Raw genomic sequence first — 22147 nt, 5'->3', positions numbered from 1 at the left:
ATCGTTGCATCGCGCGATGTCACATTAGCAGCAATAGCCAGAATTCACACCCTCTTTAGAATATATAGCGCACGAGACAATTTATACGGTGCAGCGCTACACCAACTTAATCGGAACCCGATAAATTCTCTGCTGTACGGTACATTTATAATCTGTCCATATGAGAGTCGCCAGCTTGGTTTTGACACGCAAGGCAGGTTAAATTTCTCCCCACTTCAAAGTCAATAATTAAAAGCCCTGCTACAGTCCACCACTTTCAGAAAGATCCCGAGATCCGATCACTGGACTGGAAAATGTTACCGCCAACAGTTAAATACACTGTCATCAACCGCCGGTTACCTACATGACAGCAAACGCAGAGCAGGAATACAGTTTAAGTCTACAGGGAAACAGTCATGTGGAAACTCCATAGTCGAATTTGCCTGGAAACTTTTATCCATCATCTAATGGCTCCAGGCTCTGCTGTCAATCCACCCCAGGTAGGATTAAACGAAGACATCGAAGCATTTCAGAAATGTGCTGTAAGATTTGATTCTACCGTAGTTGTTACAACCTAAGGTGAAGCCCCGGCATGCTAGACGGAAACGATAAAGCACGGAGGACTATGACGTCACCGAATGGCATATTCACTGACTCCTCTCCAGGACGACAACGCGACAACAGCGACCTCTGTGCGAAGATAACATAAGCGCCTCGCCCTACTGTTCGCGGCTAGTAGAAGAGAACTTCGAAATGAGCGACCTGAATACAAGCGTCAAACTCGTTACTTGCTTGTACGTTCTATGTAGCTAGAATTGTTATGCTGAAGAACATTGATTATTTAACATGTCGCCCTTTGCTTGCGACACATCTATGTAATTCTCAGACTTTTATATTTCATTTACTTTTCGTGATAAAACTCGTTAATAAGATTTGTCTGAATTGTTTGTCTAGCAATCCGAGAAAGCAGGTTTCCTAGACACTCCATCTTTGTTGAATAGGCACGATTCAGCACCTGACTAAGAGGGAGCCGGCTGGAGTGGCAGAGCGGTTCTAGGCGTTACAGTCTGGAACCACGCGACCGGGACGGTCGCAGGATCGAATCCTGCCTCGGGCATGGATGTGTGTGATGTCCTTAGGTTAATTAGGTTTAAGCAGTTCCAAGTTCTAGGGGAATGATGTCCTCAGAAGTTAAGTCCCATAATGCTCAGAGCCATTTAACCATTTGAGTAAGAAGGATTCAACATTTGGCGACGAATTATAAGAAAAACCCAGCGCCTGGCAGCCTCGGATTTTCTTTTGTGTTTTGCTGGTGCCTTAATTCCACTTCGTCTTTTCTTTGCACAGGTGTGTTAGTAAAAACACTATAAGTGACATTGTTAAAGCAATTTAAGAGTGTCACTTATAGTCTTCCTGCTAATCAGTGTTTTCAGGTGGGCCTTCCGGTAAGTTTCTTTGCTTGTAAAATTATTTTTATTGCTTGCTTTGTCTGTTTATCGCATTTATCTCTTCCAAAACGACCAAACCACCTCTCCACCCCCTGCTCAGGTGCCACAGGTGCAAGCGCTAGATGCAACGCAGCTAACACAGTTTCAGTATCGGACCCAGCAAATTGCCTCGCCGCTAAATACTGTGCAGCAGCTCCGGACGACTCAAGCCACCAATACAATGCAAAAAAAGAAGCAGTTTCTGTAGCTCTGAGTGCCAACCGCCTTTTAGCAAGTGTAACGAAAAAGAAGAGGAGTGGATAGAGTGGCTACAACAAGACGAAGCCCACGTAATTGCTCACAATGTACAGGTACTGTGAAACTACATTACTTTTTTTACACTGTAGGAAGTGCAGTTTATCGCCTCATTCATAAGTTTTTCCCTAACGCAACTCCAAGTGAACTTACATACGATCAGACTGTAGATTCGCAAACTAACTGTTATGAAAGACATGTGAATGTAGCTGCAGCTAGGTACCAATTCTTCTGTTGCAAGAAAAGCTCAGAACAAACTTATCGCGTGTATATAACACAATTTCAGGGTATTATGAGAAAATGGAAATTCAAATGTGCTTGTGGAGCTTCATATACAGATGTTATTTTGTGGGATGTGATTGTGTTCAATGTAACTGATATCAAACTTAGAAAACAGATTTCGAAACAGTCCGATCCATCATTTCAACACGTAGTGCAAATACTACATCAGTACAATTCAGGTGCAGTGTTCTAGCAGCCACCAATTTGTCAGTTTGAGTCATACCTTGCATGCGTCCGGCCCAGTAAGCAGTGAAAAGAAGTGCGCACCACGATGTGTAAACGGTTCTCTAAACAGGCGAACACAATTGAGTCACGCCCTTGTTACTTGCTTGTACGTTATGTATAGTTGGAATTATTGTACTGAAGAACATCAATTATTTTGCATGCTGCCCTTTCATTGCGACACATCTGCGTAATTTTGAGAGTTAGATATTGTCATTTACTTTTTGTAACAAAACTCATGAATACGATATGCTTGAACTGTTTGTCTGGCGATCAGAGAAAGCAGGTTTCCTAGACACCCTATCTTTGACGACTAGGTAGGATTAAACACCGACAGATTCGATAATCACAAGGGTGTTACAGAGATGCTTGGTGAACTCAAATTGGAATCACTTCAGGGGAGACGACTTTCTTTTGCGGAGAACTATTGGGAAAACATAGAAATCTTGCATTTGAAGCTGAATGCACAACGATTCTAATGCCAACAACACAGATTTCGAGTAAAGGACCACGAAGAGAAATTAGGGCTCGTACAGATGATATAGTCGTTTTCGCCTCGCTCTGTTTGCTAGTGGGACAGGAAAGGAAACGTCTAATGGTAGTACAAGGTATCCTTCGCCATGCATAGAATGGCGTGCGCTGCATGTATTAGGTATAGAAATCGACGTACGCTTATTTTCAATATTTACCGAAAAAATAAAATGGCTAAGCAATATTCGACGCCCCAATAAGGGAACGTACTTTCGAATGCTTTATAGGCCTTCTACAGCAGAAGCGGAACCTCGTTGATCACGAAGGAAAACTAACTCTACACTTCCCATATATAATCCCGTTAGGATGAATGCTCAACCACAGGGAGCCAAAAACGGGGGCTCCCTGCCGAATTATGAGTTATCTAGTTTCAAATGGCTCCACGAAATTATTTAACACTCAAGACTCTCGGACAGTAGCTGCATGCAGGAAACTCCATTGTCCATTTCCCGCTCTCGTCAATCACTTCACTGCAAAGCATTGCTTCCTGCCAAGGCATTTCTTAACAGGTGCTTGAAAAAACCTCCCCTTCTGTGAAAATCACTCGCCAATGAGCACGGCTTAGCATGCCTCCAATCAACCGATTTAGGAGACTTAGCGAAAGATCGACTCATCACCTCCAGGATGGAGAAAACCCTCTATTAGAAACTGGCCATGGAGATAATAATAATAATGAGGGTATGGCAAAGGGGGCCGGGAGACCCCTCGCCGGGAGGTTCGGCAGCCGCTCAACAAGTCCATTAACGCCGCTACGGCGACTTGCGAGTGAATGTGGACGAAATGATGATGAAAGACATACAACACCCAGTCATCTTGAAGCAAAGAAAAATCCATGACCCGCCGCTAATCGAACCCGGGACCCCACGCGCGGGGAGCGACAATGCTACCGCAAGACCATGAGCCACGGACCCCTTGGAGATTACAATAGCGAACAAGACTACACACAGTCACTGCCATGAAATGATACGTTACGTAGCGAATGACAGACGAGGCAATATCTGTGATTGACGCAGATCTGGTTAATGACTCAATAGCGCTCTCTGACTGGCCAAAACGCTCCCGTTGCAATGGCTGGCGGAGATAACGCGCCACTCATTCGGACGCGCGTGTGGAATTGGAAACAGAGGTGCGTGGCGTCTGCGCGGCTGCTGGTTCGCGGTGCATGCTTCCTGGAACTCGACCTCGTGTCCGAGAGTCATTAGCAGAGGCGCGGAACTAATCGCCGCAGTGCGTTGCCCGCGTGGCTGATCGCCATCGAACCGGTCCGTCGGCGGAGGCGGCTGCGAGGGCGACCTGGGTGGGCTCAGCTCCCAACCGAGCAAGTAAGCACGCCAGCCGCCGGCGCCGCAGCACGCTGCAGCGGCAGTCACCGGGCTGAGGGGCTGCCCCCCAAGCTGTCTCTCACACTGACCAACGGAAGCTGCGCACGGGGTCTCTTCAAAAAAATCCGCGAACTTTTTTCACAACATTTTTCTGCACTTACCTTTTACTCGTTGTGCATGGTCTCCTTCGAAACACTGTCCTCCACAATTGATATACCGCTCCCAACGGCATTTGCACTTGCGGAAGCACTCTTGATACGTCTCTTGCTGAATCGCGCGAAAGGCCGTCTGCGAAATTTGTTTTATATCTCTATCGCTGCAAATCTCCGACCTTTCAGAGCAGTTTTAACCTTTGGAAAGACACAACTAGCCATTAAAATTACTACACTACGAAGATGACATGCTAAAGACGCGAAATTTAACCGATAGGAAGAAGATGCTGTGATATGCAAATGATTAGCTTTTCAGAGCATTCACACAAGGTTGGCGCCGGTGGCGACACCTACTACGTGCAGACATGAGCAAAGTTTCCAAACCGATTTTTCATACACAAACAGCAGTTGAAACGTTTCTGTGCTGTCTCTTGTAAGGAGGAGACATGCGTACCATCATGTTTCCGACTTTGATAAAGGTCGGATTGTAGCCTATCGCGATTGCGGTTTATCGTATCGCGACATTGCTGATCGCGTTGGTCGAGATCCAATGACTGTTAATAGAATATGGAATCGGTGGGTTCAGGAGGGTAATACGGATCGCCGGTAAGGATCCCAACGACCTCGAATCACTAGAAGTCGGGATGACAGGTATCTTATCCGCTTAGCTGTAACGGCTCGTGCAGCCTCGTCTCGATCCCTGAGTCTGCAGATGGGGACGATTGCAAGACTACAACTATCTGCACGAATATTTCGACGACATTTGCAGCAGCATGGACTATCAGACCATGGCTGCGGTTACCCTTGACGCTCCATCAGGGACAGGAGCGCCTACGATGGTGTACTCAACGACGAACCAGGATGCACGAATGGCAAAACGTCATTTTTCGGATGAATCCAGGTTCTGTTTACAGCATCATGATGGTCGCGTCCGTGTTTGGCAACATTGCGGTGGACGCACATTGGAAGCGTGTATTCGTCATCGCCATACTGGCGTATCACCCGGCGTGATGGTATTGGGCGCCATTGGTTACACATCTCTGTCACTTCTTGTTCGCATTGACGGCACTTTGAACAGTGGACGTTACATTTCACATGAGTTACGACCCGTGCCGTACCCATAATTCCATCCCTGCGAAACCCTACATTACAGAAGTATAATGCACGACCGCATAATGCAGGTCCTGTACGGGCCTTTCTGGATACAGAAAACGTTCGACTGCTGCCCTGGCCAGCATATTCTACAGATTTCTCACCAATTGAAAACATCTGGTCAGTGATGGCCGAGCAACTGGCTCGTCACAATACGCCAGTCACTACTCTTGATGAACTGTGGTATCCTGTTGAAGCTGCATGGGCAGCTATACCTGTACACGCCATCCAAGCTGTGTTTGATTCAATGCCCAGGCGTATCAAGGCCGTTTTTACGGCCGGAGGTGGTTGTTCTGGGTACTGATTTCTTAGGATGTATGCACCCAAATTGCGCGAAAATGTAATCACATGTCAGTTCTAGGATAATATATTTGTCCAATGAATACTCATTTATTATGTGCATTTCTTCGTGGTGTAGCAATTTTAATTGCCAGTACTGTAAAAGAAGGACGCAGGGTCCAGGTCTGAAGTAGCTCAGTGATTCTGTTTTTTGAGAAATAGTCACACATCAACAGGGATGAATCTGCTGTTGTGGTATAGTCCGTGCAAGAGCCATGCATTGCTTCGCCACATTTCAGGGCATTTCCTCCTCACATTTTCTCGCAGGCTTCGCATCACGTCCCTATAGTAACATCGATTAACAGTTTGACCCAGTGGCACGGATTCATGAACTAATCCTCCTACGCGAAAGAAAACTACCAGCATGGCTTTGACATTTGACCTGAACTGACGAGCTTTGTTTTGTCTTGAAGAATCTTTCCTGACCACTGTGAAGACTGAACCTTTGTCTCAACATCGTAACTGTAGACCCACTTCTCATCACTTGTTATGATTCTGTTAAGGATCAACTCGTTCTTATTTGCGTAATCCGAAGCCCCTTCGCCGATTCGGAGGCGAAGGCCTTTCTGGACATGAGTTATGTGCCGTTGGAAGAACGTGGCGGCAACACGATGCATTCAAAGATGCTGTGCCAGGATATCATGACATGATCCGATTGAAATGTTGCGTTGTTCTGCATTCTCTCGGACAGTCAGTCCTTTACTGACGTGCACTATTTCGTTGACGTTCCTGTCATGAGCGTCGTCGGCATCCTGAACCAGGGTCAGCATTAAACTTGCGTCCGGCCATTTTTAAACCGTGTGAACCATTCGTAACACCGAGTATCAATTAAACACTCATCACCGTAGGCTTCCTTCATCATTTGGTGGGTCTCTGTAAAGATGTAAAGATTTTCTTGAGTTTCAGGCAAAATTTAAAGCAGACACTTTGCTCCTCGAACTCTTCCATCTCGAAATTAGCAAACAGTAGGGCACAATTTTCTAATCAATTCAGCAGTGAACAATCACTAACAAATGTTCAAATGTGTGTAAATCTTATGGGACTTAGCTACTGAGGTCATCAGTCCCTAAACTTACACGCAACTTAACCTAAATTATCCTAAGGACAAACACACCCACCCATGCCCGAGGTGGGACTCGAACCTCCGCCGGGACTAAGTCCCATAGTTCTCAGAGCCATTTGAACCATTTTGTCTCTTTAAATGACGCGGGGACCAGCCGCACAGTCCTTCTCTACAGCGCCTGAGACGCTCGGCTAATCGCGCGCTGTAATCTCTAACAGACAACCTACATTTCCTAATGAAGAAAGTATGGTAGCAAGTGAGGAAGAACACTTGGCAAAATGTAGGTAGAGATACAACATTGGCACAACTATACAAAAACGAGTAGTAATTTGAAGCAGTTACCAAAAATCTTGAAAAGTGCGAGACCGATTTACGTCAAATTTTTACACCATATCCTAGTATACATTTGGATACGTATGTTAGCAAATATCTCGATAAGTTCCTGACTGATTTATTTCCTGTTTTTACACGATGTTGTAATAAAATTTGCGACGGACATAGGCTACATATCTTTTGTAATTGGGAAAAGTTATTAGCAAATATCTCCCAAAATCATTCACGAATCTGTTTCATTTTTACTGGATGCCTTGGTAAACATTCGGACCAACATTTTCGGTATATTTATAATTATGTGTAGTATATTAGCAAATACTTAACATATGAAAGGAAAACGTTGTAACCAAAAGTCTCCAAATGTTCTTGAACGTTTTGTTTCAGTCTGTTGTTCGATTCTCCACTAATACTCAGACGGACGTAAGCTATATCTTAAACAGTGATGTATAGTGCAGTGGACACAGTATGTAATGGGGCGATCACTCTGTTGTAGAAATAATTCTAAAGCCAAGATCGCTTAAATATTGTTTACGGGATAACCGGTTTTAGCACATTAAAGGTGCCGTCATCGGATCTGATTGTAGATTTGGATATAACGATACATGATCCGATGATGGCACCTTCAGTGTGTTGGAACCGGTTATCCAGTAAACAGTATTTAAGCGATCTTGGCATTTGAATTATTTCTAGTAATCTATAAATATCTGTCATAAAAGCTATGGCGACAAAGAAAACGAAACCGCAAATTTTTACAGCAGAGCATATTCTTTCTTGCTGCCAGTTTTGACTTTGGAAATTTGTGGTAAGGTCAGGCCAACTTAACTAACTTATACTAAGGACAAAACACACACACACACAACCATGCCCGAGTGAGGATTCGAACCTCCGACGGAGGGAGCCGCGCGGACCATGACAAGGCACTTAAGACCTATCGGCTACCCTGCGCGGCTTGACTTAGTTATCATGGCGTTTAAACTAGTAGACAAATTGTTTCTACCACATTTATATTCTTTCCCTTCATACTTAATTTTAAACAAAAATTTTGTACACAATACTATGCTGTTTTCTTTTCATCATCACAGATTTAAGAGAAATGAGGAATATTGTATTTATAACTTATCGACACACTAAGCAGATTCAGAAGGATGTAGGTTGCAGTAGGTACTTGGAGATGAAGCAGCTTGCACAGGATAGAATAGCATGGAGAGCTGCATCAAACCAGTCTCAGGACTCAAGACAACAACAACAACAACTTATCGACTTACGATTAGGAAACTACTATGGAATCTGAATCATCTGAAAATTTTGAGTCGTACCCGCTCACAGATTAAAACAACCAGAAATACTGTCCTTGTAGCTGCTATCATCACAGATCTAGCAGATGGGTAGGTCTCTCCAGTGCCCCTTATATTAATGAGCTTAATCGATTTAAACTTTCATTCTAAGTGAGACCTTTTCCCAGCCATGGGTTCGTTTGTAGTAATAACAAGCAAAGCTCAATGAAACAGAGAGAGGGGGAAGAGGAGATGGACAGAGTGGGGGAGAGAGGAAGTGGACGGAGTGAGTGGGGAGGAGATCGACAAAGAGAGGAGCGAGGAGGTGATGGAGAGAAATTGGGGTGGAGCAGACCCGTGAGAGAGGGAGAACGAGGAGATGGACAAAGAAAGGGAGAAAAGGATATGAGCAAGAGAGGGGTGGAGGAGTGAGATGAGGACCTATGTACAATTACCAAACGTACACTCCTGGAAATGGAAAAAAGAACACATTGACACCGGTGTGTCAGACCCACCATACTTGCTCCGGACACTGCGAGAGGGCTGTACAAGCAATGATCACACGCACGGCACAGCGGACACACCAGGAAGCGCGGTGTTGGCCGTCGAATGGCGCTAGCTGCGCAGCATTTGTGCACCGCCGCCGTCAGTGTCAGCCAGTTTGCCGTGGCATACGGAGCTCCATCGCACTCTTTAACACTGGTAGCATGCCGCGACAGCGTGGACGTGAACCGTATGTGCAGTTGACGGACTTTGAGCGACGGCGTATAGTGGGCATGCGGGAGGCCGGGGTGGACATATCGCCGAATTGCTCAACGCGTGGGGCGTGAGGCCTCCACAGTACATCGATGTTGTCGCCAGTGGTCGGCGGAAGGTGCACGTGCCCGTCGACCTGGGGCCGGACCGCAGCGACGCACGGATTCACGCCAAGACCGTAGGATCCTACGCAGTGCCATAGGGGACCGCACCGCCCCTTCCCAGCAAATTAGGGACACTGTTGCTCCTGGGGTATCGGCGAGGACCATTCGCAACCGTCTCCATGAAGCTGGGCTACGGTCCCGCACACCGTTAGGCCGTCTTCCGCTGACGCCCCAACATCGTGCAGCCCGCCTCCAGTGGTGTCGCGACAGGCGTCAATGGAGGGACGAATGGAGACGTGTCGTCTTCAGCGATGAGAGTCGCTTCTGCCTTGGTGCCAATGATAGTCGTATGCGTGTCTGGCGCCGTGCAGGTGAGTGCCACAATCAGGACTGCATACGACCGAGGCACACAGGGCCAACACCCGGCGTCATGGTGTTGGGAGCGATCTCCTACACTGGCCGTACACCTCTGGTGATCGTCGAGGGGACACTGAATAGTGCACGGTACATCCAAACCGTCATCGAACCAATCGTTCTACCATTCCTAGACCGGCAAGGGAACTTGCTGTTCCAACAGGACAATGCACGTCCGCATGTATCCCATGCCACCCAACGTGCTCTAGAAGGTGTAAGTCAACTACCCTGGGCAGCAAGATCTCGGGATCTGTCCCCCATTGAGCATGTTTGGGACTGGATGAAGCGTCGTCTCACGCGGTCTGCACGTCCAGCACGAACGCTGGTCCAACTGAGGCGCCAGGTGGAAATGGCATGGCAAGCCGTTCCACAGGACTACATCCAGCATCTCTACGATCGTCTCCACGGGAGAATAGCATCCTGCATTGCTGCGAAAGGTGGATATACACTGTACTAGTGCCGACATTGTGCATGCTCTGTTGCCTGTGCCTATGTGCCTGTGGTTCTGTCAGTGTGATCATGTGATGTATCTGACCCTAGGAATGTGTCAATAAAGTTTACCCTTCCTGGGACAATGAATTCACGGTGTTCTTATTTTAGTTTCCAGGAGTGTATAAACACACAAACTATCCTCATACATTCAAAGAAAACAGCAACGAAGGTGTTAGATATTTTCTAAACTGAATTCAAAAATATTCGACCCATTGAAATAGGTCAGATATTCCTAGTACTCAGCATTTTGAATGTGACGTGAGTGTTTCTCTTCTGTACAAACAATTGTATCTTGTTTATTTCAAATAGAAGAATGTCAGTCTTGTTGTAGAAGGGAAGGTCAGAAAGATGTTTGGTACTGAATTAAATATATTCCCAAGGTTAGACATGTATCATAAGTGTGTCTCCCATGCGAAACAGTTAGATGATACAAAATTTTTCTTTGCTTCTGAAGAAGAAATCGAGGAAATTGATGTATGAGATGACCACGAAAAAAAGCAGAATTGGGATAACATAAAATTAAAAAAAATAGGTGAACTGGGAAAGAAAGACAGCAACGTTCATATTGTCGTCATCTGCCTGCAGCAGACCTTATCTGCACCCAAGCAATCGGTAGGGAGACCTACTGTAGGAAGATCTGGACTTACCACTTAGGGATCCATGACTGCTTTACTGGCATAGCTCACATGTTTCTTTGGAGCGAAGATCAAGCCAGGCTGATGATTGGGAAGCTGCATTTTGAAATATTTGGAAGTTGCTAGTCCATTAGCTCAAAATTTACACGTTATTGCTGACAACCGCAAAGGCCAAAATATGAATTGGACTACCGTGGAATCAGAGACGTCCCTCGTAGAATGCGAAAGATTCAAAGCTATTACACATTGGTTTCCCCAGATAGGACACACAAGGCTACCATGTGAAAAAGATTTTGTTCGAATAGAGAATCATGTTATGCATGCCAGGAATATTTATGATACTGACGACTGGGCCAGTATTATTCCAGAATTATCAATCTAACCACCAATTGTGGTAATGAAAACGAGGAAAGAGGACTTCAAGTATATGTGGAGTCTGTATTGTTGGAAAGAAATCTGACGTTTCTTTTTCACAAGCAAGATTCAAATTCGAGGAACAGGATCCATTCCTAATAAACGTTACCCACAATTATGGTGACACTAACGAAGTGAAGTGAATGTTAGGCACGTAGGTCGAACATCTGCTTTAAGTCCGTTCAGTCTTTCAGGAAAATACAGCACCATATACAATATCAATTAAATAAGTTGAAAGATATAAAATTTCTTTTTAACTACATTCCAAATACAGATCAACATTATTTCCAGTCTCTTGAAAATGCCGGCAGTGTTGGGTCAAGAGTTGACGATTTGGAATGAGAAAATCTTTTTGAACTAAATTCCAAATCTATCATTGTCTAAAATATAAGTAAAATATGTGTGTAAAATTGTTGTTAAACATACAGTATAACGTAAAATTGAATTTTCCAAATGCAATTTCCTGTTTATATTGCCCATTAATATTAAATAAAAAGTCATCAGACATAATCACAGTTTACCCCGAGTGACCATAAAATACACTGAAGAGCCGAAAAGCACTGGTACACCTACGTAATATAGTGGAGGCTCCCGCGAGCATGCAGAAGTGCCGCAACACGACGCGGCATGGACTCAACTAATATCTGTAGTAGTGCTGGAGGAAAATGACACCATGAAAACTGCAGGGCTGTCCATAAATCCGGAAGAGTACGAAGGGGTGGAGATCTCTTCTCAACAGCACGTTGCAAGCCATCCCAGATTTGCTCAATAACGTTCATGCCTGAGGAGTTTGGTGGTTTAAACTCAGAAGAGTGTCACTGGAGCCACTCTGTAGTAGTTCTGAACGTGTCCTGCTGGAATTGCGCGAGTCCGTCGGAATGCCCAGTGGTCATGAATGGATTCAGGTGGCCAGACATGATGCTTAAGTATGTGTCACCTGTCGTATCTCGACGTTTCAGGATTTCCATATCATTCTAACGACACACGCCCCACATTATTACAGAGCCTCCACCAGCATGAACAGTCTCCTGCTAACATGCAGGGTCCTTGGACTCAAGAGGATGTTTGCATGCCCGTACGAGTCCATCCGCTCGACACAATTTGAAACGAGACTCGTCCAACCAGCCAACATGTTTCCAGTCATCAACAGCCCATTGTCGGTGTTGACGGACACAGGCGAGGTTTAGGTGGGCCCACGCCTCCGGAAGCCCATGTCGACGATCTTTCGCTGAATGCTTGGCACGCTGATTTTTGTTCGTGGTCCAACACTGAAATCTGCAGCAATTTGCGGAAGGATTGCACTTCTGTCACACTGAACGATTCTGTTCAGTCGTAGGTGGCCCCATTCTTGCAGGATGTTTTTCCGGCAGCAGCGATGTCGGAGATTTCATGTTTTACTTGATTAGTGATATTCACGGTACATTCGTGAAATAGTCGTACGGGAAAATCCCCACTTCATCGCAACCTGGGAGATGCTATGTCCCATCGCTCGTGCCCGGACCGTAACGTTCCTGCTAAACTTAAATCTTAATAACCTGCCATTGTAACATCAGTAACCCATCTAACAACTGCGTCAGACACTTGCTGTCTTGTATAGGTGTTGCCGACAGCAGCGCCGTTTTCTGTCTGTTAACATATTTCTGTATTTGAATACGCATGTCTATACGAGTTGCTTTGGCCCTTCAGTGTATAATAACGTATCAAAATAGCTACTTGACATTGAATATGTTAACTTAGATAGAATATTCATTAGATAATAATGCAAGATATACTTGGTATGAATATTTAAGACTAAATGCTCAAATCTTGATTTATGGATTTTCTAGAATACTGAAAATGCTCTCCTGAAAGTACTTGGTTTTGTGACTTGTGACTATCTCTGGCTGAATCTTGAATTATTAGGTGTCAAGAGTGTGCCTATCATAATAAAAATAGACATCTACAAAAATATATCTTTCTCGTGCTTGAAATATGACAGTAATTATCTTTATTTCAGAGGTATAAGGTGCAATTATTCATATATGAGAATAAATTGAAGCTTATGGCCTTGAACCATTAACATTCGGCTGTTTCTACGTATTTTATATCATGATAAATCACGTCTCTCGATAATTTAATAATGATTCGAACGCAAAAATTTAATAACTATCTCGTTAATTAAGAAGAAAATTAATTGAAAACAAACTTTACTCCTACGCCTGCTTTCTCGCTGCTTGGGGTGCTATTGTTGTTCAAACTGTCAAATGGTAACAATTTTATCAACAGTCGTGACTGAATATGCCAGATTATGATTAAAAGTTGTCTATTATTTAGGTGTCTCATTCCATTTTTATTCACTTTCTTTTTCTAAAATTTAAATAAATATTTCAAAATGATTTTTATGTTTCAAATCGGTCTTAAAATTTTAGCTAAGAAAAAACAATAAATAGCACGTGAAATACATAAATATGGGACAACCTTTGCTGCCGTTAACAAAAAAATTCAGGCTTATATGATTTACAGTTCCTATATCCGACCTTCAGAGGTACGATTTACTCTGTAAAAATGAAGAATCATTAGAGCGAGAACTGTCACTTTATCTGTCAAAAATAGTATTATATACAGACGAAATTACGTGAATCATACAACTTGTCACCGGACCAATATCCTCTCCAAGACGTGTTAAGAACGTCACTCCTCCTTCATCTACATCTACATGGATACTCTGTCAATCACGATTAAGTGCTTGGCAGAGGGTTCATCGAGCCACAAAAAATGGCTCTGAGCATTATGGGACTTAACATCTGTGGTCATCAGTCCCCTAGAACTTAGAACTACTTAAACCTAAATAACCTAAGGACATCACACACATCTATGCACGAGGCAGGATTCGAACCTGCGACCGTAGCTGACACGCAGTTCCAGACTGAAGCGCCTAGAACCGCTCGGCCACACCGGCCGGCCATCGAGCCACCTTCAGAATAATTCTCTATTATTCTAATGTCCAACAGCACGCGGAGAAAACAAACAGCTACATCTTTCCGAGAGTGCTCTGATTTCCCTTACTTTATTATGATGATCATTTCTCCCTATGTAGGCCGTCGTCAACAAAATGGGAAAATACCATTCGGAGGAGAAAGTTGGTGATTGAAATTTCGTGATAAGGTTCGGCCACAACGAAAACCGCCTTTGTTTTAATGGTCCATCCCAAATCCTGCATCATGTCCATGACACTCTCTCCCCTACCTGGTAAGGATCCCGCACCACGCAGCAGTACTCCAGAAGAGGACGGACAAACGTAGTGCAGGCAGTCTCTTTAGTAGATCCGTTACATTTTCTAAGTGTCCCGCCAATAAAACGCAGTCTTTGGTTTGCTGCCCCACACTGTTTTCTATGTGCTCTTTCCAGTTTAAGTTTCTCGTCATTGTAATTCCTAGGTATTGAGTAGAAACTGCGTCCTTTATGTTTGTCTGATTTATCGTGTAACCGAAGTTAAACGGATCCCTTTTAGCACTCATGTGAATGAGCTCACACTTTTCTTTATTTAAAGTTAACTGCCTATTTTTGCATCACACTGGTATCCTTTCTAAATGATTTTTCGATTTGTTTTGATCTTCTGATGGCTTTACTAGACGATAAACCACAGCATTATCTGCCAGCAACCGAAGACAGCCGCTCAGATTTCTCCTATATAGTTTACACAGGTAAGGGGCAGCAGAAGGTCTATAACACTATATAGATAAGGAACAGCACAGAGCCAATAACACTACTTTGGGAAACGCCTGAAATCACTTCTGTTTTACTGAAAGACTTACCGTCAACTACTATAAAGTGTTACCTTCTGACAGAAAATCACGAATCCCTTCACATAGCTGACAATATATTCCACAAGGACGCAATTTCACTACAAGCTGTTTGTATGGTACAGTGTCTGAAACCTTCTGGAAGTCTAGAAATGCGGAATGAATCTGAGATCCCTTGTCAGTAGGCCTCATAGATGTGAGTAAAATTGTCAAACCTTTTATGTGGAACGTTAATTGTAACATCAACAGGTACAATCAACAGTGGCATATTAGGCGAAACAAGGGTGTAGCGGTAAATACGACCAGCTCAAGACGAATTAAATATTTTGCTGCCTTCTAGTTATCAATTTAAATGGAAATATCGTATTTTGACCTTATATATGTTGCGAGCCAAGCACAGAAGGAAATGTAGGTAACTGAAATCCTGCATTAACTATCTACTGCCTAAAACTTTTAGGGTAAAAATTATACAGATAGTAGAGTATCGTAAACCTAGTATTTTGACATAATGAACTAGTGGGCGAAAGTGAAGAAGTAGAGTGTTCAGGACATACAGGGTGTCCATAGAGTCCCGCCATCATTTTCAAAAATCGTAATTTGGGAACTGTTAAAGACAGAACAGTGTGGAGTCTTGTAAAAAGCTTACCATCTCCCGAAGTTTTTTCTGATATGCCAAGATTTCGTAGTGTTCTCCACTCGTCTCTCGTAGAATATCAGGGGAATATTCCAGTTCCGCTCGTGTACAGCGTTATAGCATCAACAGTTCCTATTGATTTGTTGATTCGAGCACGAACGGAAGCAATGTCATCGACTAGTGTTGTGTACACGCGATCGTTGACGTAACACCACAGAAGGAAGTCTAATGGCGTGACATCGCGAGAGCGCCGGGGTCATGCGATGGGACCATCACGATACAGTGTATCGTGAAATACGTCACGGTAATTCCAAAAGCCAAAGTTTATATAATCAGTAGTGCCCCAAACTTGTGCATTAACCGGTCAGAGGGATTTTACTCTTTGTTATAATCCGTTGTTCTATGTCGCGAAACGAAAATTTTTCATGGTTATTCTGTAAAGTGTAAAGAAAAACAAACTGTCTACCTTGTACTTCGTGTGGCAATTTAAAGTACTTTTAATTTTCGAGTTTTAATTTCATGATCAGAAAGGCTTTTTTTATATAATTTGGTAATAATTGGTGGTCTATGGTCAGTCGTTACAGAATCTTATATTCAGACCAAAGAGCATGACACAGAATTGCTGATCATCAGTAAAGAAATCTAATTTCCAATTAACTTCAATTACAATTTAGTTGATTTACTGAAGGGACTGCTGACTAATATCAACTGATTCATTTTTCCAGTGAAAGGTTATAGTAGCTATTATCAGGCAGATTAGACTGCATAATAGACTATGCTATTAATCACTCAGATCAATATTACTTAGAAGAGGGATGTTTTAACGATACATCCACCTCTCACAAAAAGTGCCGTTTAGCATATCCCACTCGTTCTAACTCCAGTATGATCACACACCATCATGTTCGAACACAATTGATAGTTGCCAGTCTTCTTTATGTATTAGCAGGATCTGTTCGAGCATGGCCAAGTCAACATTTCCCGTTATAGCTTTTGAACCACCTCAGTATGCTTGGTTTTTCCGGTGGTGCTCTTCCACACAGTCTTCGATATTTCCCCACTATCGATGACGCAGACGTGAATTCTGCGTAACAGATAACTCATTGCAACTACTCCTAGACTGTCACCATTTTGATGCACTCTAAGTCAAATTTACAAGAATGAACAAAGGAAAACAAAACATCTTTGAGTGGTGATAAACGTTTAACGAGAAACCAACTGCTACAACTATAATAGTTTACAAATTATTAATTTTCCAAGCGATGAAGCAACTTTATGGACAACCTACATTATCTCGACAGCAACGAGGTAAGCTCGCAGCCACTGGCCATGAAAGCGGCGAAAAAAATTATCAAAATGCCACAAAGTGGACTACATTCTACGAGATTCATGAGATTAGCAGTTCAGCGAAACAGCAAAAAGTACGTAGGAGAAATGCCATCTTATTGTTGTACACGAGGAAAAATTAAACAGCAGATTTCTTATTCAGATATCTCATTTAAATGTTGAGTAAAACGTTCTTGTGTTTCTAGCCCCGTCAAATGATTTGAATCACACAGCCTTTCGGCCAAGCACTCTTCGGCCTTTGGAAAGTGGTATGACGGCCAGTGAGTTTCTGGTGCGCCATTATACGCGGTACCTGCCGATTGTGACGTCAATGGTGCCCGCGGCATGGGCTTGCATTGACTCAGCGTTCTATATGCACGATTTAACTTCCTGATAGCCAGGTCCCACGCAGCGCTGAACTGCGGGCCACCGTCCTATTAACAGTGTTTCCATCGGCTTTTATTTCAATGGCTCCTGTAATTACACGGTACCAGAAGCCGTTATTGCGAGCCACGACAGAGGTTTCGTCCAATTTGAACCTGTGACGGTTTTCCAAAGCATGTCCAGCTAAAGCAGATTTCTCGGGGTAGCGTAGGCGACGAAACCTCTCACACTCCTGCCCGCGATGTTCTATACTGCGACCTGTTTGTTCGACGTAAGACTGGCAACATTCGCAAGGTGTCTTGTACAATATAGATGTTCAGAGACTTGCTGCAACTACTAACGCCTGTAGTTCGATTTGATCTTCTGCATTTTCAGCAGGCAACTTATTTTGTCCGACGTGGAACCACAGAATGGCATATTGATGACGTCATCCAAGATGGCGTCCGTGACGTCAGTTGATGACGTCATCCAAGATGACGCAAGTACCGTTATCCAAGACGGTGGCAAAGTGCCACGCCCACCTACCACACTCCCTGGTGGGAGGTTCAAATTCCATCAGGACAATGCAAGCTCTACTTGACGGTATGTAGGCTACACGGCAATATATTGATGGGCCGCAGGTCGGTTTCACGTTCTAATATTGAAGCTCATGTCCCTGGTGGGAGAGCAGTATAATTGAGTAGGAGTCTATCCGTATTTGACGATATGTAGAGTGGTTTGTAAGATTTAATTGTCGGTGCAATATAACGATCAGTGTAAAATAGTTTTTTTTTTGCCACTGGAAGTCTGACCTGCAAAAAGCAAAAAAAAAAAAAAGTCGAACGGTGCTTCCACACCGGCGGCATCAGTAATTCGGCAGTTAAATTCGATAAGAGTCAATCATAATGCTCGATATTTTCACAAGACATCCTCTGTGTAGAGACATAGAAGAGTCTACAAACTGATTCGAAAAAAATGGAAAGTTCTGAGACAACAAATGTTCAAAGACAAGTTGAAGCATACCATCCAACTCTGGTCTGGATGCTATCACTCAGCTGCCACTGTGTGGTATTAGGAAATCTCCAGACCTGTAGCTGTATGATACCGAAAATTCATGACATTTTTTTTCTCTTCTGTACAACAGTGCTTCGAATTCTGTTTGCTTAATTGATCAGAACCGCCCCTGCCCCCCCCCCCCCCCCCTCCGTCTGTGATTAAACAGTGGTCTTTTTCCAAACAAGGAGAATGCTTTTATGATTAAGGGTGTTTTCCCAAGCGTGCATAGGCTTTTAGCTGTGTGAACGTTTAACGTTTCTGAGAGGTACATTGATAGCAGGACAAACATTCCACCACGAAACGTGAGCCACGCTGGGTACACAGGCATGGCTAGAGACAGCTCGCATGTTCCGTTAGGAATGCGAGGAACAAAGGACCCTGTAATATTCATGTAACGATCTCTTCAGTGTCAGTGAGGGTGATATGCTAGGCAATTAGGTTTTCGCTGGCTTGCAGGTAGAGAGAGGGTTCACATGCACACATCCCAGAGGATGACTTGGTGCATATTTAGATAGACAGACACGAGGAGTTAGTATAACACACAATCACACACTGGCTCGCCCGCATCTCGTGGTCGTGCGGTAGCGTTCTCGCTTCCCACGCCTGGGTTCCCGGGTTCGATTACCGGCGGGGTCAGGGATTTTCTCTGCCTCGTGATGGCTGGGTGTTGTCTGATGTCCTTAGGTTAGTTAGGTTTAAGTAGTTCTAAGTTCTAGGGGACTGATGACTATAGATGTTTAGTCCCATAGTGCTCATAGCTATTTGAACCATTTTGAACACACTGGCTCGCACTGGTTGGCCCTGACAGCTGCGGTTGATGATAGTTCAGTATCGTTTTTTTACATGCACTGAGTGTTTGTGCAGTGGATTCTTTCCCTGCTGTTTAAGCGCTCTGCGCGGTCGACATGCACTATGGTTTGAGGATTTAGTAGTTGTTTTGGTGTTTGCTGTATTATTTTGTGAACGGGTGTGCGGTACATGAGTTTGAAAGTTGACTATTAGTAAGCATGTTTGGGGAGCTTTTTAGATGGAGTCAGCACACACGGCCCATCTTGGAGCATCTGCACTTCGTAAATAGGTCTTCACTCCCATTCGGTCGCATCATCAATCATGCCTAGGCGATCACATATTTCAAGAGAAATTTCTCAGGAATCAAGTATGAAAGTGATGTCTCTGCCTCATCCATGCGGGACCAAAATGAGCACCTGTGTGTGTGGTTGCGCAGCTGAAGACCGTGTTATTTCGCGTGCTGTCAGTAGCTTCCTGTGCGGTCTAGTGGAGAGGGGGAACGGCAGGCGATGTCTGCATATGTTGTTTGCGTGTCTGTTGCATTATTTTGTATGTGGGTCTTTGGGCTGTGATATGCATCATTTGGACAGTTTAAAATTGATTTTGTGCCTCCACATCTGTGTACTACATTACTTAGGAGGTGTTTGCTTGTCTGTACTGAAATTGTTTCGCTACATTATGAGCTGTTAGTGTGTCTGCACAGTGTTATTTGGGAGTAGTTTACAGATCTGTGGGCTGTGTGGAGTGACCCCAGGCATGTCAGAGTTTGTGTTTTGCCAGCGCCCTCTGGTGACAGTACTGTGTACTAGGCCAGTTGGACTCTGACCCTTGTGGCGAACACACCAGATGGCGGTAGTGGCTCAAATTGTTTAAATAACTGGTGCATGATTTCTGCAGTTGGTGATTAGCAAGCATGTTTGCAGAGTCGTTTAGTGGTCTGTATGTCTGTAGGCTGTGTGGCATGACCCCAATAATGCCAGAGCATGTGTTTTGTATCAGTGTAATAAATATACACCATCATTAAATAAATTGTCCGAAAATAAATAAAGTGCACTCCTTCCTCTCTCCAGCAGCCCAGCACTGGTCGAGTCCTTTCCTGGGAATCCCTAGGAGAAGGTGGCGGTTGAGTGACTTAGGTTAGTGGGGCTATCCTGAGTGACCTATCCTCCCACGATTTTCTTAGGTTAGTAGAGATAACTGTGGTGTGATGCATTATCCTGTTGGAACTTCCCGCCATTTTTCTGGGGGAGGGGAGGGGAGGGGGGGGTTAAGGTTAGAGGAGGTAGTTCAAGTGACCTATCTTCCCAGCCTGTTCTTAGGTTAGTACAGTTTGAATTGTCCTGATGGAATTTGAACTTCCCACCAGGGGGGCGTGACAGGGGGGTGTGGCACTTTCCTGCCATCAGTTGATGACGTCATCGCCACCATTTTGGGTAACAGTACTTTGGCATAAGAAGTAGGTTGTCCCAACACTACTGGCCTTCTGTCCTCCTCCCAACTAAGACATCCAGGAATGGTAGCTTGCCATCCTTCTCCATCTGGACGGAAAATTTAATGTTGATGTGGACACCATTTATGTGGTCCACGAACTGCTGCAGTGTGTTTTCACCGTGAGGTTGTATCAGGAATGTGTCATTAACGTATCTTAGGAAGCAAGACAGCAAATCGGTACATACTGATACACCATGTGTATGGTGTCCCTTCCCAGTGTGACTGTATCTTTACAGACCAAAGAATTTGCAAAGTTGCAGAGTATTGTACCGAACACAAGAGACACATGAAACAAAGGGAGCTCGACAAGTCAGACACAGATGAGCATTGCCTGGAAATCGGACACAAAATACAGTTTGAGAACACAAGAGGCTTGTAACTTCCTGGCAGATTAAAACTATGTGCCGGAACGAGACTCAAACTCGGGACCTTTGCCCTTCGCGGGAAAGTGCTCTACCATCTTAGCTACCCAAGCATGACTCACGCCCTGTCCTCACAGCTTCACTTCTGCCAGTACCTCTTCTCCTACCTTCCAAACTTTACAGAAGCTCTCCTGCGAACCTTGCAGAACTAGCACTCTTGAAAGAAAGGCTATTGCGGAGACATGGCTTATCCACAGCCTCGGGGATGTTTCCAGAATGAGAATTTCACTCTGTAGCGGAGTGTGCGCTGATTGAAACTCCCTGGCAGATTAAGTCTTGGCTCATACGTCAAAGCACTGGGATTCCGATGTAAAAGAGGCCGCTGAGGTTAGAATGAACAGCGACAACTTTGAAAGAGACCAGGGGCATATACTGAGTAGGGCATGGTTGAGAGCTCTGAATGTCGGAAAATAGCAACAACGGATGGTTAGCACTTGCGGGGAGGCGGAAGCGGCAGTTTCAAATGCTGTGACAGCCCCTCGCGCCGAAGCGGACAAAAAAGAGAGGTTGTATCACGTACTGTGCCCTGACGTCTCTGGTTGGGTGCGAGTAACTATTTCAGAACAGTTTAATAATTGCTGACTGCTCTGTTAAGTACATGTAAGCTGTCGATAGCACAAGAGAAATTTCAGACCATTACTGGGCACTTCTCCAATTAAGTATTGAATTCCCATGCGCGAAACCTGGAGCCAAGAGTTCACGAAGTATGGCGGACTAATGTGACCTCACAAGTTTATTGTAGGGCCCGTATCTCTCTTTGGCCCCACCTCGCGCCACCTGGCGTCACTTGGTTCAGCAGCGGGCTGGGATTGCTATGAGCTGCCCAACTCACCTTCCGTGCATGCTTCGTTTCGACCCTCTCTGATTGGTGCCATCGGCCATAATCGTGGATATATAATCGGAAAATCGTGCCAGCCCTGGCGCCGAGTCAGTAATGTTGAAGCCCTCACCAGTGTTTACTTGCGAGTACGTGCACTTCGTTCGTTAGTCATGAGTTCTGCTCAGCATTGTTTAGTAGTAGTGTCTGAGTCGACAGTGATTAGACGTTGTCTTCTAAACCATCGTTGTTTTTCGTATC

The sequence above is a fragment of the Schistocerca gregaria genome, chromosome 7 (genome assembly GCF_023897955.1).
Source record: "Schistocerca gregaria isolate iqSchGreg1 chromosome 7, iqSchGreg1.2, whole genome shotgun sequence".
Taxonomy (NCBI): Eukaryota; Metazoa; Arthropoda; class Insecta; order Orthoptera; family Acrididae; genus Schistocerca; species Schistocerca gregaria.
Note: the sequence above shows the minus strand (reverse complement) of the source record.